The following is a 6,000-nucleotide window of genomic DNA, read 5'->3' as shown; positions in this document are numbered from 1 at the left end:
AAAAAATGTGAATAAAATTTATCATAATGCTGTAAAAAAATCAATGTTTTATTTATACTTATCAACAATGTTGTGACGTTTAATTTTAACATGAATGGTCATCACTTTTACTACAATTCATTTTCAGTACATGTTGAAATTTTTTTCGAAATGCATGGAAATAAGGTTTTCATTGATTGCCTTTTCTGATATCCTATATTTTGAGGATGGGGTGTTGCTGTGTCAATTGTTTTGTGTATATGTCCTCGCGATACAGCTTCAAGTCGGTCCTCCAAAAAGGGAATTGTTGTCTATGATATGTATTTGATTCGATGATGAAATTACGGTTTCTTCTGGAGGCAACAGTGTAGTATGTTTTTTTTTTTAGAGAGAAAATGTTATTCCTAGTTACAGAATGTTGATTTTCATGAGAAAAAAATGTAAATTTATCATAATGCTGTAAAAAATCAATGTTTTATTTAAACTTATCAACAGTGTTGTATCTAAACATGAATGGTCATCACTTTTACTACAATTCATTTTCAATACATGTTGACATTTTTTTCGAAATGCATGGAAATAAGGTTTTCATTGATTGCCTTTTCGTTTTTTGCAATATGCAAATGGAAACTTATCAAAGATACAACATTCATGTACTTACGCTTCGTCTCAGAGTAGCAATAAGTTTTAAATGTGTGTGAATGTGTGTCTATGGGGGGGGGCAAAGAGCACCTATGGAAGGGGAATTAAAGGGCCAACTTAAACAAGGATGGGTTTCATTTTACCCATTTCTATTGGACAACTGTTGGCAATGCTCAATTATTTCAATATATTTTAGTTAGAGTTATAAGAGTAAGACACGAGAATCAAGCGATGGACCAAATCAAATTAGTTGCGAAAGGTCTAAAATGCAAATTGGAGTCCGAAATTACCCCCTTTTTAGCGTTATATTCGATTATATCATTGTTGAACTACAAAGGTCTATGATTATATATTCAAATTTCAATTTGGTAAAAACCTGTGTTTTGTCAAACGCATTCTTATAATTATGCAGTGTGATTGAATGAGTATTTGTTCGCACTATTCAGAATGTCATGTGATATCAAAATAAACTCCGAATATTGGAAAATGAAAAGGAGGAAAAAAGAATAGCAGAGGCACGTGAAAAATTATCCGGTCACCTGAGGAAGTGGGAAAATTTTTACACTTCATGACGACGAGCCATTTGTTTCTTTGACTAAACTTAGACATTCACTTATTTTCATGACGGCTGCCATGACACTTATGCGGACAGATGAAATGCATTTGATTTGGTGGATGTATGTGTGTGTGTGAGGGTGTATGTGTGTGTGCAGGGGGGGGGGGTGTTCGGCGGCGTAACAGGAGTCGGTGGCCAGGGGGGGGGGGGGCAAGAGCCAAAATTTCCCGGTCATATCATGGTATGAACAGGCGTAATGGTGTAATGAGGCGACGATTTTGAGAGGGCCAGACATTGCGTATCAGGCAGAATTTATCTTTTAAAAAAAGTTGCGAGCGAGCGAAGCGAGGGAGCAAAATCTTGACATTTTTAATACAAAAATCAAATTTTGTGATATATTTTGACATGATATCCAGAGAATATATTTCACTCTTTCATTCCTTTTTTTGTGGTCTGTACGCCACTGAACAGGATTCTCAGTTGCGGCAGTAGCGTGAAAAGTAAAAAAAACGAGGGCGCAGGTGCTAAAAAGCTGCTTAATATAAGTCCCGAGCGAGCGAAGCGAGCGAGAAAAAAAGAATCACCTATTCATGAGAATCTAACTTTGAGATATTTTTTGACATTATATTCAGTAAATAAAATCATATCCTACACTTTTCCTTTGCTTTTCTTTCATCCTTTTTTTTTCTTGATTGTAGAACTTTTGGGGACCATGACCCAACCTTCCATACTCATATACGGCAGTGCTATGGGGTCCGTCTGGAGCCCCCGGAACTTCTTGATATCAAAGTTATTTAAACCTCGCAGATTGCCGCTATTTTTAATCAAATCGCGGGTACATACAGAGCTTTTACACAACACATTTTTTTTCCAGTTGAACCAAATGTTTTGAGGGGGCAAAACTTAGCAATGTGGGAAAATTTGTAAAAAGTCGCCAGCGAGCAAAGCGAGCTGGAAAAAAATTGCCTATTGAAATTAAATTATAATTATGTGATAGATTTTTTCCATTATATTCAGCAAATAACACATTTCATTGTTTCCATTCATTTCATTATACGTTGTCTCCTATAATTTATTTTATTTCCTCTTGGGTGTGGAACCAAGACCCCCGCGCCTGTACGCCAGCGATTAAACGTAAAGCTTAATGTAGGAAGGGTCCCTACATGGGGGTGTTATAGAGCCATTGAAGGTAGATGGAGATTTCCTACTGCATGGGGTCTGGGGAAAAGCTGCGGTAGCTTATTAGCAAGCTTAGAGCACAGTGTTGTATGCAGTCCATCTTTCTTCCCGCTCTTTATCCTCGGCAGCTCGGTCATGTTATTAATTTTTTTCTTGTTCCTTTTCTTTGTTTTCCAATTCAGCTATTGACTAATTACATTCTACCTTCATTTCCCGCTATTGTTTGCCATTATGTCATCTTTTAATTTATTTCCCATCATGCTATTGCATTACATATAAAGCCCCCCAAACCCTGCCACACTAAGTGTGGCGCTTCAAGGTATGTACATAGGCCTATGTCGGAATTATTTGTTCTTTATCAAATGTTCTTCTTTCATTCCTTATCCCGCTTTCCTTCCTTTTCCATTAAAAAAAAAATCTTCGTTTTCTTTTCACTTTTCCCTTCCCCTTCCCTTTTCCTCATTTCCTCATTTCCTTTTCCCTTTTCCTCCCCCTTTCCCTTTCTTTCTCCCTCCCTTTTCCTTTTTCCCGTTTTTTTATTTTCCCGGTGAAATCTGCCAGGGGGGGGGGGCACCTTGCCCCCCCCGCCTGTTACGCCACTGGGGGTGTTTGTGTGTGAATCTGTGTTGAGTAAGTTGGGGGTGGGATGTGAGTGTGTCCGAGAATTATGAATATTAAATCTTCTCTCATAAATCTTATTAGTGTATTTTAATAATTTACAGGATTCAGGATTTTTTTTGTGTATGTGATACAAACATCAAGAAATGGTGAATAATTTGTTTGAATCAATTCAATCCAATTCATTTATTTTCTCTTTCAATCTTTTTACATTTACAATGATAGTTCAATATACATATTTACAAAATATAACATTTAAATCATTTCTATAACACAATAATACTATGAAATCGAAAGAGAAGGAGACCAACTGAAAAGCAGAGCTTGTAGGGTGAAGGCCCCCTTTCATAAGTACATTTTATGAATAAAAAAATAAGATAAAATAAAGAAATAAATAATATATATACATACAATGAATAAAAAATAAACAAAAATTAAAATAGATAAATAATAATGAAAATAAATGATTCAGTATACACTGTATACAGAAATCATAAACGATTAAACATATGTACAAAGAGAAATTAATAAACACATTTACATATTAAGTTCTGAATTACATTACTTTGTGAAAAAACGATAATCTAATATGAATTCAGAAAATATTTTTTAAGTTTTCCTTTGAAATTTTGTATTGAATTACATTGTATAATATCCTTTGAAAAAGAATTCCATAATTTTGGACCAGTAAAAACAAATGTCTTCTGTGCAAACGATGTTCTATTCAGAAGCAAATGAAAGGAACTCGCCTGGCGAGTGAAGTGCTTATGAATTGTATCATTTTTTACAAACATATTATTAAAAGGTAACGGAAATTGTTTATTGATAAACTTGTACATTAACTGTCCGAGTTGAAAAGAATATAAATCTTTAATCTTCAAGACTTTATTTGTCAAAAACAGAATATTTGTATGTGCCCTGAATTCTGCATGACTAATAATACGAATCACTCTTTTTTGTAATATAAAAAGTCTATTAATTTGAGAATTCGCTGCGTTACCCCATGCAACAACTCCGTAATTCAGATAAGGTAAAATTAACGTTGAATATAATGATAACAAAATATAATGGGGTAAGAAGTGACTTAATTTTCTAATGACACCAATGTTGCGAGCAATGATTTTACAAATATTATCAATATGTTTTTTCTAAGAAAGTTTTTCGTCAATGATCAGTCCCAAAAATTTAGTAGATCACACTCTTTGAATAACAGTATCATTTAAAATTACATATTTTGGTACAGTCATAATCTTGTTGCTAAATAGCATGTAGCTAGTTTTTTCTAGGTTAAGAGAGAGTTTGTTAGCTGTTATCCAATTAGAATTTTTTTTTAGTTCGTCATTGAATATTTGCGTCAATTGCTCTGGGTCGGGGTGCGACAGAAATGTATTAGAGTCATCAGCAAAAAGTATAAATTGAAGCAATCTAGATTACATATCAATATCATTTATATAGGTAATGAACAAAAGTGGGCCAAGAATGCTGCCCTGTGGAACTCCACAAAGGACAGGTTTACGTTCAGAAATATCACCATCAAGTGAAACGAACTGTGAACGCCCGGTTAGATAATTCTTGAACCACTTTAGTGGTTCCCCTCTAATTCTATAATGAGAAAGTTTATAAAGGAGAATGTTATGATCAACTGTATCGAATGCTTTAGAAAAATCTAAGAACAAACCAATCGTATTCGAAGACTTGTCATAAGCTTTGGCAACTGTTTGAACTATAGAAAGTATTGCATGGGAAGTGCTACTCTTTTCCCGGAAACCAAATTGAGTATCGGATAGGATGTTGTGCTTTAAAAAAAAAACCATATTGTTCGTATGTGAACCAATTTTTCAAGAATTTTAGATAAGTTTGTAAGCAATGAAATCGGTCTGTAGTTACTTGCTAAAGAACTATCACCCTTTTTGAAGACTGGTATTATCTTATAAATTTTCATTGATTTTGGAATATTTCCCGATGATAATGACAAATTGAATATATAAATAAGAGGGTCAATTATATAATTCATAGTTTTCTGTAGAAGGTTGTTATCAATGTTATCAAATCCTGCACTTTTATTTAATTTTAGGCTAGATATAATTTTAATTATCTCCTGTGCGTTCGTAGGAGAGAAAAACATGATGTTAGGTTGTACTGTTTTTCAATTAGACATATGTATTATATATGTGTATAAATGTAAGAGAAAAGAATATAGAAAAAATGTATATCAGATATTTTGAGAACAAATTGATTGATTTAGAATTTATTCATGAAAATGTTTTACTTCATTTTCGTTAAGAATTGTCAATTGTATGAATGTGTTGATCACAATGATTGTACGTTCAAACCAAGCTTTGTAATTATGGTGTAATTTGATTTGATATAGTTTTTTAATTTATGATCATGAATGTAATGTTTTACTAAGTTCAATTTTGTTTGATGAGAGAAGAGAATAAAAGATTATTAAAAAACAATCAATATCTGGTTCCTAATCTTTTGCCATTTGCATAGGAAATTTGATATAGTAACATGAAACATTTAGTGAAAGTATGCATGTTGGTGTACGCCAATTTAGAAAAGTATTCATTTTTTACATCCCCTCTCTCTTACTCTAAAACACATATTTCTCTTCTCCCCTCACCTATGTGATTACAATCTATTTAATCGGGTGTGTGTGGGCGTGCATGTGTAGACGAGCGTGTGTGTAGTGGGACTGGATCTGCAGTGTATGCATTGATTAAGCAAGATTTAATGTAATATATTTCATGTTTGCAGAGGAAGAAATATGATATCATTTAAAACAAAAGAAGGTGTGCAGATAAGAAAAATCACAAACTTGTTTTGTTTGTAGGTACATTATTAATCATACATAATATATTTGCGCTACAAGGTTGCACCGCTAACAATAATGAAATATCTTCTGGATTTGGGGATAAATGACATTGGTGACCATACACACAATTTCTTGAAAAAATATATTCACCTTTGATATGTATAAAAACACCTAGGAAAAAGAAAAAATTATTGTAATACATGGAAAA

The sequence above is a fragment of the Lytechinus pictus genome, chromosome 1, assembly GCF_037042905.1.
Source record: "Lytechinus pictus isolate F3 Inbred chromosome 1, Lp3.0, whole genome shotgun sequence".
In the NCBI taxonomy this organism is placed as follows: Eukaryota; Metazoa; Echinodermata; class Echinoidea; order Temnopleuroida; family Toxopneustidae; genus Lytechinus; species Lytechinus pictus.
This window is presented reverse-complemented; position numbering follows the sequence as displayed.